Source organism: Cherax quadricarinatus, chromosome 48 (assembly GCF_038502225.1).
Source record: "Cherax quadricarinatus isolate ZL_2023a chromosome 48, ASM3850222v1, whole genome shotgun sequence".
Lineage (NCBI taxonomy): Eukaryota > Metazoa > Arthropoda > Malacostraca > Decapoda > Parastacidae > Cherax > Cherax quadricarinatus.
This window is the reverse complement of record NC_091339.1, coordinates 23701872-23714932: the sequence shown is the minus strand read 5'-3', so window position 1 is coordinate 23714932 and position 13061 is coordinate 23701872. Positions and strand designations below refer to the sequence as shown.

General features: G+C 43.1%; 1 protein-coding gene across 5 annotated transcripts in view; it reads left to right on the top strand.

Annotated features, from left to right (window-relative positions):
* The window catches only part of LOC128696087 (teneurin-m-like), a 395373-nt gene that overhangs the window by 66576 nt on the left and 315736 nt on the right, over window positions 1-13061 (top strand). The window lies entirely within an intron of this gene.

Below are 13061 nucleotides of genomic sequence, written 5' to 3'. Positions count from 1 at the left end.
CTATTCCACTTACTGACTACTCTGTGGCTGAAGAAATACTTCCTAACATCCCTGTGATTCATCTGTGTCTTCAGCTTCCAACTGTGTCCCCTTGTTACTGTGTCCAATCTCTGGAACATCCTGTCTTTGTCCACCTTGTCAATTCCTCTCAGTATTTTGTATGTCGTTATCATGTCCCCCCTATCTCTCCTGTCCTCCAGTGTCATCAGGTTGATTTCCCTTAACCTCTCCTCGTAGGACATACCTCTTAGCTCTGGGACTAGTCTTGTTGCAAACCTTTGCACTTTCTCTAGTTTCTTTACGTGCTTGGCTAGGTGTGGGTTCCAAACTGGTGCCGCATACTCCAATATGGGCCTAACGTACACGGTGTACAGGGTCCTGAATGATTCCTTATTAAGATGTCGGAATGCTGTTCTGAGGTTTGCTAGGCGCCCATATGCTGCAGCAGTTATTTGGTTGATGTGCGCTTCAGGAGATGTGCCTGGTGTTATACTCACCCCAAGATCTTTTTCCTTGAGTGAGGTTTGTAGTCTCTGGCCCCCTAGACTGTACTCCGTCTGCGGTCTTCTTTGCCCTTCCCCAATCTTCATGACTTTGCACTTGGTGGGATTGAACTCCAGGAGCCAATTGCTGGACCAGGTCTGCAGCCTGTCCAGATCCCTTTGTAGTTCTGCCTGGTCTTCGATCGAGTGAATTCTTCTCATCAACTTCACGTCATCTGCAAACAGGGACACCTCAGAGTCTATTCCTTCCGTCATGTCGTTCACAAATACCAGAAACAGCACTGGTCCTAGGACTGACCCCTGTGGGACCCCGCTGGTCACAGGTGCCCACTCTGACACCTCGCCACGTACCATGACTCGCTGCTGTCTTCCTGGCAAGTATTCCCTGATCCATTGTAGTGCCTTCCCTGTTATCCCTGCTTGGTCCTCCAGTTTTTGCACCAATCTCTTGTGTGGAACTGTGTGTGTGTGTGTGTGTACTCTGCAAACTCAGTACTTAGTTTGGCGGTGGTGTTACTTTTATGGTGGTGGAGGTGGTTGTTGTGGTTATTATATGGTAGTGGTGGTTCTTACATGGTAGTGGTGATGGTTGTGGTGGTTCTTACATGGTAGTGGTGATGGTTGTGGTGGTTCTTACATGTTAGTGGTGATGGTTGTGGTGGTTCTTACATGGTAGTGGTGGTTACATGGTAGTGGTGATTGTGGTGGTTCTTACATGGTAGTGGTGATGGTTATGGTGGTTCTTACATGGTAGTGGTGATGATTGTGGTGGAATAACTATGTCAGGTGATATGTCGTTTTAAAAAGAAAGTATAACTAATGCAGCTGAAGTCAGGTAAATGACAGAGTAAGTTATATGAACTTTTAAAATTGTAGAAGTCAAGGCAGTGTTGGCGTTGTTTAAATTAGTGGTGCTGTCATGACTTAAATATTGGCCTCTGCTCTCACTGCCTTTAAAGGCAGAGCTGGGAAATGTACAAAGGTCATATACTACCCGTATAGAATCTATAAAACATCTAAGCTATTGTGTAAAAGGTATATATATAATATAAATTAATAATCTTTATTTACTACAAGTACATGTACAAGGTATACAGACCATAGCTGACATCAATGACATACTACTATATAGAAAGCCGCTTGTTATGCAGAGCATTTCAGGCAAATTAGGTCAATTTTGTCCCAGGATGCGACCCACATCAGTCGACTGACACCCAGGTACCTATTTTACTGATAAGTGAACAGGGACAGCAGGTGTTCTGAGGAAACGTATCCTAATGTTTCCAACCGTACCGGGGATCGAACCCCGGACCTCAGTGTGTGAGCTGAGTGCAGTAGCAATCTGCACACTCGCATAATGCCATCTCAACTTACCGCAGTAAAATATTTGGAAGTGTGGAATCAACTCAGTGGAAAGTAGGATTTCTGCAGCAACATGTTCAGAACATTATCAGCATGTAGGGTCCTAGAATCTTCAACCCACCACCAAGAACATAACTGAACAGGGAACCTGTGGTTGGCTTCCTTGCAAATATTATGCAGGTCCTTCTGATCGTAAACGCAATATCCAGGCTGTGGTGGATAAGCGGGCCACTAGCAGCAACTGCTTGGTTGACCAGGCAAGCACCAGATACGCCTGGTCCAGGTGCCCGGCTGCGGGAGTTGGAGAACTCTCGAAACTTATCAAAGGTATATCAAAGGTAGTATATCCTGTAAGGGCTAGATCATGGAAGCCGGACAACGACGGTAACAATAAAAAATAACTAGCAAGACTGGTTAGAGGTACAGAAGTGTCGCTGGTGTTAAGTTTCACCGTCAGGCAGTACTGATGTCTGGATGACGCCTGGAGTACATCTTGGCTAGTACAACTCAGGGAGCTGCTTGCCACACAGACGGAAAGCTCAACGCATCATAAGAGTACGTATGATAAGTTATCATACGTACTCTTATGACGTGTTGAGCTTTCTGTCTGTGTGACAAACAGCTAGTTGTACTCGCCAAGGTGTACTCCCATCTCATCTGTATTCTAGAGTTGTGTTACTGTGATTGAGTCTGTGTTGCTGTGAACTTTGTAACAGGTAGAACCCAGAGGGTAACAGTGAACAGAGTTAAATCAGAGGCTGCCACAGTGAAAAGTTCTGTTCCACGAGGCACAGTAGTCTCCTCTGTTCTCTTTCTCATTCTCTTATCCGACGTAGACAGAGCAATCAATCATAGCACTTTATCATCCTTTTCGGATGATACTAGAAGTTCTATGAGAGTAACATGATTGAGGACACAGCATATAGTATCTGTAAACTGATATAAACCAAGTCTTCAAGTGGGCCACTGACAATAGCATGATGTTCAGCGATGACAAATAGACTGAAATTGAGTATATCACAAACGACACTCAATCAGTAGAGCAAAAAAATAAAGTGTGGGACTTAGGAGAGCTAATGTAAGATCTCTCTCATGGATCACAACAGTGTCATTTTCACGACCGCAAGGAAAATGATAGGCTAGATAACTAAATCTTCAAGTCTAGGCTGGAGTATTGCTGTACTTTAACAGCCCCTTTTAAGGCAAGCGAAATTGCAGATCTGAAAAAGTATACCGAGGACAGTCACTGGCTGTATAAATTTAGTCAAGCACGACGCATCTTCGCCATATATAAATATTACCAAAATTACTGGGAATGTTTGAAGTCCCTCGAACTGCACTATCTGGAAGGAAGATGCATCATAATTCACACCTGGAAAATTATGTAGGGATTGCTTCCAAATCTGCACACCGAAATAACTCCATATGAAAACAAAAGGCTTAGCAGACGATTCAAAATGCATCACGCAGGCAGTCAGGCTGTTGGTACTCGCTGCACGAGGTCCGGAATAGACACCTTATCCTCTAATTCATACCGTAGGTGGTGGCCTAGGAGGAAACACGTGTTGGAAGGGTGACACGGCTGATGGAGAAGGGGCACAGGTATTTGAGGGGCAGACGGAGGTGTTGGAGTAAGAAAAACAAAATACCAACAAGAACAGCAACCGAAAATAGCAGCAGAACTTTTCTATAAATTTCGCACAAGATTGATTTAAGCTTCAGTAGAAGTATGCAATTTGCATCATCAATAAGGAACCCACTACAGTATCGTCGCCTCTGCCACCGCTGCTTCACTCTGACCTTTAAGTTTTCAACTTCTCTTTAAAAAACATTTACTGTGACGCTTAACGCGTGGGAACTTTCCTTCAGGCTTGTCAGTTATTGTCTACTGGATCCACTCTTAAGAGTCTAACGATTTCTCTCAGCCTGTGATTATGTATGACGTGTGTTCCCCTTTTAGTGTGTGTGTGTGTGTGTGTGTTTGTATATATTGTGTGTGTGTGATTGTATACATATGTATGTGTGTGTGTGGGATTGTATACATATGATTGTGTGTCATTGTATGCATATAATTGTATACATATGATTGTATGTGTGATTGTATACATATGATTGTATGTGTGTGAGATTGTATACATATGATTGTATGTGTGTGTGTGATTGTATACATATTGTATGTATGTGTGTCATTGTATATGTGTGTGCGAGAGAGACAGAGACTGAGAATTACTCTTCTATTGTAACATTTTTGTAGTTACAGGAGCAGAGTTATGCTGGAACCCGACCCATTTTTTAGTGCAGAGTTACTTATTTGAGTTTACGTCCTCACTTTTTCCTTACTCATCCCACCCGGTACCACTCCCCCCCCCCCACCCGGTACCACTTTTTACCCCACACCCAGTAACATTTTTTTTTCTCCCACCCGGTACCACTTTTTTACCCCACCCGGTACCACGTTTCCCCACTTGGTCCCACTGTATCCCACTTTTTTCCAACCTTGTCTCATTGTTCCTCAATTTTTTTCCAACTAATCCTACAGTTCTTAGTTTTTCCTCCTAGTCCTACTGTTCCCCAATTATTTTCCTCTTAGTCCAACAGTTCCCCATGTTTTTCTCCTAATCCTAGTCTTCCCCGTTTTTCCCCCACCTAGTCCAATTGTTCCCCAATTTTTTCCCACCTAGTCGTACTGTTCCCTAATTTTTTCCCACCTAGTCCTAATGTTCCCGAGTTTTTTTCCTCCTGTCCCACTGTTCCCCACTTTTTTACCACCCGGTTCCACTTTTTTCTAGCTGGTGCCACTTTTTCCCACCTGGTAAAGGGGTTGGTAAATATTCGGTTTTGTTGCTCTTTTTTTTTTTATTGAGAAAGTTTTTAATTTGGCTGTAGTTCAGTGTTGTTTTGTGTGCGTTAGTGAAATTGTTGGATTTGTACGTGGCTTTTGACTTAACATTTCCATTGTTACTGTAGGTTAGATTTTGTTTTATGCGTGCGAAATTTAACGTTTGTTTGGTTACCTACAACTCCCTAAGCAGGTATAAATGTTAATGCAAATAACGGCAGTAGGAGTACACTGATAACTCGGTAAATGTAAAGGAACCAAGATTCTCCAACACAGTCCCTTCATACATAAGGGAAATTACTAACAGATCCCTGGCTGTCTTCAAGAAGAAACTTAAGCGCCTGATAAGCTGGGATGTGGTGCATACATTTGACTTATTGTGGCTAGTTTGAGTCTGGTTAACCAGGCAAACACCAGACGAGCCTGACCGATGGCCGGCTCCTAGAGTAGACAAACTCTGGGAACTCATCAAAGGTCGGAAGGCCTGGTCTGGGAGCGGGCCGTGGGGGCGGCGCCCCCCACCCGGAAGTCGCCTATAGGTTACCTGCCCACCTGGAGGTTACACTCAAGGTAAGCTACGTCACCTTTGACATACCTTCGATGGGTTTCGAGAGATTTCCTACTCCCTGGACCAGGCTTGTCTGGTGTTTACCTGGCCAACCAGGCTGATGGTGCTGGCGGCCCGCCGGCCTACACATCCTGCATTATATCGCTAGTTATATTATTATCTGTTTTAGTTGCACGCAGCGAGAGGAAAAACATCTCATTTGCAGGTTATACTCTGAAAGAATAAACTAATGTATTCAGATGCAATTTTCCTTTTGATATGCAAATGTAGCTGCGGGGTGGAGGGCTTGTATGTAATTATCTGCGTTAATAAATATTGTAGTTTGGTAACGTAGAGGATGATGACTGGTTAATATTGTTACCTTGGTAACGTTAAAATGACTGGTTAATATTGTTACCTTGGTAACGTTAAAATGACTGGTTAATATTGTTACCTTGGTAACGTTGAAATGGCTGGTTAATATTGTTACCTTGGTAACGTTAAAATGACTGGTTAATATTGTTACCTTGGTAACGTTGAAATGGCTGGTTAATATTGTTACCTTGGTAACGTTGAAGATATTGGGCTCTTGATCCAGAGATCTGGAGATGTTCTTCCTTTCCCCTGGATCTTATCTGATTGCCTCTCATGTGACCCCTGCGGGTTCAGCGATCCTTCCATAAATGTAATAATAATAATAATAATAATAATAATAATAATAATAATAATTGTGTATCTCTACCTATGTGTTGCTGTCTCCGCCTTTTCTCTTATCTCTCCTTATCCTCTTCATTAGGCTCGTCTTTATACCCTCTCCTTTATTTTTCCATTCTTTACATTCCCTAACTTACCTCTCCACCTCCCTTTCCCCTTTTTTCCAACATTGCCTCCCTTCCCTTCTTTATAAACCCCCCCAACTCCCCCTCCCTCCTTCCTCATCCCTTCATCACCCTGTTTCCTCTCCATTTTCCTCTTTTCATTTTTTTCGTCTTGAGTTTCCTTCCTTCCAGTTCTCCCCTCTTCGTAATTGTGTGTGTGTGTGTGTGTGTGTGTGTGTGTGTGTGTGTGTGTGTGTGTGTGTCAATTGTTGAAATATCCTGGGTATTTATTATTATTATTAATTATAATATAATCTTTATATACAATACACGGTGTGTATGTGTATATATGTCGTTGTGTTGGCTGTGCTGTTTCTCCACTTTGATTAATATAGCCTTGAAGACGTGTGCTCAAAAAAAGAGCTTGTCTCTATTCCTTCTTGTGAGTTAGTACCCAAAGTTTGTTGTGTTTTTGTTATGGTAATTGTTGCTTTTGTTAAACTGACGTAAGTAATTCACTCATTTGCGTTCTCTTGTTCCTGTGTCTTGGTTGTCTGGTGGTGATGGTGGTGGTAGTAGTAGTGGTGGTGGTGCTAGTGGTAGTCGTGGTTGTGTACTGGCACTATCGGAGTTGTCGGGGGTCTGTTCCGGTTACTGCGTCGTTTGGTGTGCTGTGTACCTACTATCTAGTACACGCCTCCTACAACCTCCTTGCCCCCTACAACGTCCAGCAGTGAATGGTAGCAGCAGGGTACGTTGAAAAAAAAAAGAATGACGTACTAGATCCAAATGACGGACAACCGGCAATGTCGAAGAACAGACATAGGCTGCAGAAGACGTTTTTATTGGGACAACGTTTCGCTCGTGTAAAGGTTTGGGAAGCCTTTGTTACAGCTCTTAAAGGAAACGTTGTCCTAATAATAGCTTGTCTTGTAATGTCTTGTTTTTTTTAATAGACGACATCAAGAAGAGTGGGGAATTAAAGATGGAATAGGAGAGGAACAACCAGAAGTCATAACATTCACAGACAAGAAGCACAAGTAGTGTAATAATGAATGCAGTTTTCCCGAACAGAGCGTCCTTATAGTGAGTAAAGGAATTGAAAAAGAGAATTGACAGTGATACTAATGATCGATAGTTAATGGTATTTCAAACTCTTTATCCCAGGGAATTCAAATTAATGAATTATACACATGCACAACACCTGCGTTTAATTTATCAACTTGTCGGTATTGTGTGCCATTCACGTTAAAAGTAAAATTGTTACTTGTTTTATACAGGGTTTTACAAGGTTTAGCATTTCTAACTATATTTGCAAGCTAAGAGCTGTTACAACAGCTCATCTGGGAGACTTCAATCACAGTGTAATAGAAAGTAAACACAGACCTGCACGAATTGAAAATATGGATAGTGAAGCAGTTGTAGATCATAATGAGGAACTTTGAGCATTTCAAGTAAATTACAGGGGTGCGGTGGGCACAGTAAGGGAACACTGTATCAACATCCATGGCCCCAAATTATTCAAAAACTTACCAGAAGATATCACAAACACTGCTGGAACAAGTGTAAATGTCTTCCAGAGGAAATTGGACATCTTCACCAGGGGCTAAATCAACCAGTCTGTGATGGATATGTGGGGCAGTAGGCCTCCATGAGCAACAGCCTGGTTGATCAGGCTAACACCAGACAAGCCTAGCCCATTGCCGGGCTCTGTGAGTAGACTCTCGAAGCTCAGCAGAGGTATATAAAGTATATCAAAAGATAATGATAAGCCTGCAAGACTAGATGTGCTGTTTTCACTGAATGAGTCAGGGCATAGAAAATTGAGTCGAGAGAGAGAGCTGGGAGTGTGCGATACCTAGTGGAATTTTGGGTGGTGGGAAGATTGTAAAGAAATTTTAATTGGACTAAGTTTTACATTTTTGCTAAATCTAATAATTACAATTAAAAGGTCCTTTGACATTTGCATTATACAGTCCGTAGAATGAACCGCCCGTGTATGTGCGAGCTGTCCAGAGTCCTCTACTGTGTGTACACGAGTTGGACAAACGTGTACATGAGTTGGACAAACGTGTACATGAGTTGGATAAATGTGTACACGAGTTGCACGAACGTCTACACGAGTTGCACGGACGTCTGCACGAGTTGGATAAATGTGTACATGAGTTAGATAAACGTGTACACGAGTTGGGTAAATGTGTAGACGAGTTGCATAAACGTGTACACGAGTAGGATAAGTGTACGCACGAGTCCGGTAAATGTATCCAGGCGTTCGATAAATGTGTTTGAATTTGCATCACGACCTCTTCTTAATACGCACTGATGATTTCCCACCAAATTTGAGTTTGTCCAGCCCCCCGCCCCCCGCCCCCGCCCCCGCCCCCCGCCCCCGCCTGTGTGGCCTAATGATGCTTTAGGCGTCAGGATAATAGTCAGCTTTGTGCAAATGTAAATTTTTCTCGTAATCTCTTTAAACTACGTATCCGCTGTGAGGCGGTTTTTTCTTGTTTGTTTGTTTGTTTGTTTAGGTTTTGTGTAGGGTTTTATAGTTTTTTGGGGAGTTTTATGTGCCTTTTTTAGTTTTTTTTTATCAGTTTTAAGTATTGTTTAATTTTTAGGCAGTTTTAGGTATTTTTTATTTTTTTTTTTTTTTGCAGTTTTATGTTTTTTATTTTTTTCTCATTTTTACGTGTTTTTTTTTATTTGGGAGTTTTGTGTTTTTTTTGAAGTTTTGCAAAGGTGCTTTATGTTTTTCGCCGTTTTATTTTTCGGGTTTTGTGTGTTTTACGGTTTGTATGGGTCTTTCTGCAGTTTTACATGGGTATTTTTTAAGATTTTATTTGGGTAATTTTTATGGTTATACGGGTCTTTTTTGGCGGTTTTACATGGGTCTTCTGTGGTTTTATATGGGTCTTTTGTGGTTTTCTTTTGCATGTCTTTTTTACGTTTTTATTTCTATGCGGTTTTACTTGACCCACTCTCAGAAATATTCCGCCAGGTTTCAAACTGAGTTTTTTTTTTTATCTTAAATAGTTTCTGATAACCAGACACAAGAGTAGTGGTCGTTGTAGGGGGGGGTGAGATAATGTGAGAGGGACATGAAGAGAGTAAAGAATGATGAGAGGGGGAGAGAGACTTGTACACACACACACACACACACACACACACACACACACACACACAGTGAAGAGGCGGGGCCAGGAGCTGAGTCTCGACCCCTGCAACCACAATTAGGTGAGTACACACACACAGTGAAGAGGCGGGGCCAGGAGCTGAGTCTCGACCCCTGCAACCACAATTAGGTGAGTACAATTAGGTGAGTACACACACACACACACACACACACACACACTAATGCCAGGTGATGGCAGACAGTGAAGATTTGCTAATAGCAGTCATCTAGTATTTTTGAACTGTTATCAATTATCTAATTAGCAGAAGACATGGGCGTGCTATCATTGTTTTCTTCGAGTGGTGTCCTGAAGGTAATTTGATTTTGTGGGTCACCAACAACTAGCTTGTTGGTGCTAGCCCCACGCAGGCATAACAGCCCGTCTTATCAGGCGGTAACTAGATTGCAGGAGAGGTGGAGTGAGCAGCACTCGCTTATTCCCTGGGTTGCATGGTGATAGGACGGGTGGTGTCACGCAAGGGGGCGTTACCTTCAACCCAGGCTCAATAACCTCAGCCACTCGAGTATTTACCTTGATGTGAGCTGCTAGTGTGACCCAGGAGTGATTTACTGTCAGCTGGTGTACTCAGTCATTCACGGTAGTCGTGTTATGATGCAGAGAGAGACGGGGTGGCCTCTGATGCAAGCACAGCTGCACCTCTGATCATCATTGAGCAACCGAAAGATAGAGTTCTTGAGGACGCTATGCACGAAGTACGTAAGGTTCATTATAGAGTACGCTGGTTGTAAGTGGTACCATGATATCGACAAACTGTGGGAAAGAAAGTTGTGTACGGTTCAGAAAGTTGAAGGAAAAGCTTCGCCACGACGAGCTGAAGCACGAGACACTTGTAAAATATTTTGAAATCTTTATTGAAGAAACGTTTCGTCAGTCAGTGGCTTCTTCAGTCCAATACAGATAAAAACGGTGAAAGAATCAGTCCCTCAGCCTATAGTCGATGTATTCAGTCCACCAAGACTGATTTACTGAACCGTGAGGGAACTAAGGTAATCAAATACGCTCCCACCAATCTTGTGGGACTGATCTCCTCCCACCAAGGATGACGGGCTAATTACGTCAAAATTACTACTACTATTGTTGTATTCACCTGTAACTGACCGAAGAAGTCTGTAGTGCAAGTGAAACGTTTCCACCGTAAAGACAAGTGTTACCCGTGCGTCTTACCCAGCAGTCAGAATGTTAGTCTCAAGGCGCCAGTTTGATGAAGGATTATCATCTCTATATTAATGTTAGTGGTCTTTCTTTATTTTTTTTGTATTTAAAACATCTAGTCTGCAGTAATTTAAAAGGTCTTTAAAATTTACCTTTGAATTTTTTTTTTGTATGTTATGTTTTTATTTTTCATTCTCAGCAATGAAAGTCTCAATATATATATATATATATATATATATATATATATATATATATATATATATATATAACATGAAATATACAGTTGTGTTAGAGTAGCTTGACCTTCGGGTTGAGACGCCTTTCACGTTGCTGGAACGTCGGTTCGAGCCCAGGAAAGGGAAGCACATTAGGCCTAGATACACTATAGAGCATATAACCCCCTCCGCACCCTCCCCCCATCCCAGGCATTTTTGGGGAACGGCATGACGGAAAAACTTTTAGAAGATGACGCAAAGATGTCTGTCGTGTGTCCAGCGGGAGCGTCTCTCAAGAAAGTTGTAATATCTTGATTTCAAAGAGAGAGAGAGAGAGAGAGAGAGAGAGAGAGAGAGAGAGAGAGAGAGAGAGAGGTAATAAATGTCTGTGTTAACGTTTTTGTGAGTGTAGTGTGGCAAGTCGTGTATTTTTAGTGGTTCTCTTACTGTGTTTTTATCTCCCTCTCCTTCATCCTACTTCTTCCTCTGCCCTGTTTTCCCTCTTCCTCTTTTCCCCGTCCTTTCTCTCCAGTCCTCTTTTTTTCCCTTCCTGTCTCCATCCACCATTTATCTCCTCCTCTTTCCACTTATCTCTTAGGTTAGGTAATGTTTGTCTGGAAACAAGGCAAGTGTTTCCTGACGCGGGTCTTAATCATATCATGACCCACAGCTGGAACTTTTAGTTATCTGATCGAGGTCTTCCCCTGGCTTACCCCTCCACCCCTTTAAAAATTAAGATTATAATTATAACCACCATTGCATGTCCTCCTCTATCCTCATTCCTCTTCCTTTAGCCATCTCCCGTCTCTCCTCTACTCCTGTGAGCCTCGTGGTGGCCAGCTGGTTCTGGTTCCTGGTTCGTAAAGCAACTTGCTGGCTTTGCCTCTGATGATTTTGGAGTGTCTTACTACTCTCGGACCCTGGCCATGGGCCAGGCTCGTCTGGTGCTAGCCTGGTCAACCAGGCTGTTGCTGCTGGAGGCCCGCTGCCCCACATATCCATCACAGTCACCACAGCTAACCCACAATTACCACAACTAACCCACAGTCACCACAGCTAATCCACAGTCACCACAGCTAACCCACAGTCACCACAGCTAACCCACGGTCACCACAGCTAACCCACAGTTACCACAGCTAACCCACAGTCACCACAGCTAACCCACGGTCACCACGGCTAACCCACAGTTATCACAGCTAACCCAGTCACCACAACTAACCCACAGTCACCACAACTAACCCACAGTTAACCCACAGTCACCACAACTAACCCACAGTTACCACAGCTAACCCAGTCACCACAGTTAACCCAGTTTCCATACCTAACCCAGTCTCCACAGCTAACCCACGATCACCAGTAAAGCCATGGGTGTCGTGAAGAGGGCACTAGACAACTTCCTCAAGTCAGTTCCTGATTAGCCGGGCTGTGGTGCCTAAGTTGGACTGCATGAGGCCAGCACCAACAGTCTGACTAATCAGGCCATGTAGATCATGTCGACAAGTGTCTCAATAAGATACACTATGCGGTTTACTACATTCTGTGTCATATTAACATTATCAGGCAGCAACACCAATAGCAGCAATAGCTTGGTTGATCAGGCCAGCACCAGACAAGCCTGGCCAAGGGTCGGACTGCTGGAGTGGGGAAAACTATCGAAACCGATAAGAGGTATATCAAAAGTCATCATCAGTCTAGAGACCTGGTTTGGGACCGAGCCGTGGGGTAGCTGAGACCTTCGTCCCTCCCTTTGGGTGGGGGCAGCGACCCCCGAAAAAACAGCTACAGGTAACGTAGAGGAGAGAGTTGTGAACTCTTCAGCTGCCTTGTCTCCTCGTTAAATATTTCCTCGTTTATCATGACATCCTTAACGTAAAACAGTTTTTTGAACCAGTATTTTTCCAACCAATTTTGTGCTAAATAATTATGCTTTTAGATTTTGCTGATAATCATTGGGGTGTTAAGACGGGTCGTGTTGTGTTAATGGCGTATTTGGTTTGGTTGAAACTTTTAGTAGAATTGACGTTTAGTAACAGGTTTTTCTAGGAACGCTTTCGCCTTTACTCCTGTACTCACTCTCCTGTTTGTGGTTGCAGGGGTCGAGTCATAGCTCCTAGTCCCGCCTAAAATTGTGGAACGCTTAGCGATTTTTGCGTGCCATCCTTGCGCAGAGGCTGTGTGTACTCCTGTGCTTGTACTCACGCCTGCATCACTTATCCAGTTGTGATGTACTTAAGTTTAAGTGAAAGTACAGGAGCGTGTTAGGTGCACTGCAAGAGGCCTAACTGCTCGTGTACACTTTATATTTGAATACGACGTGAGCTATAGCAGCGAGCAAAGTAAACATTCTCTTCTTGAGGAACAGAATACTGAGCGGGGACTCGAACCGTGGTCCTTGTACATACCACGTCCAAAACTGAAACCTCTTAGCCAC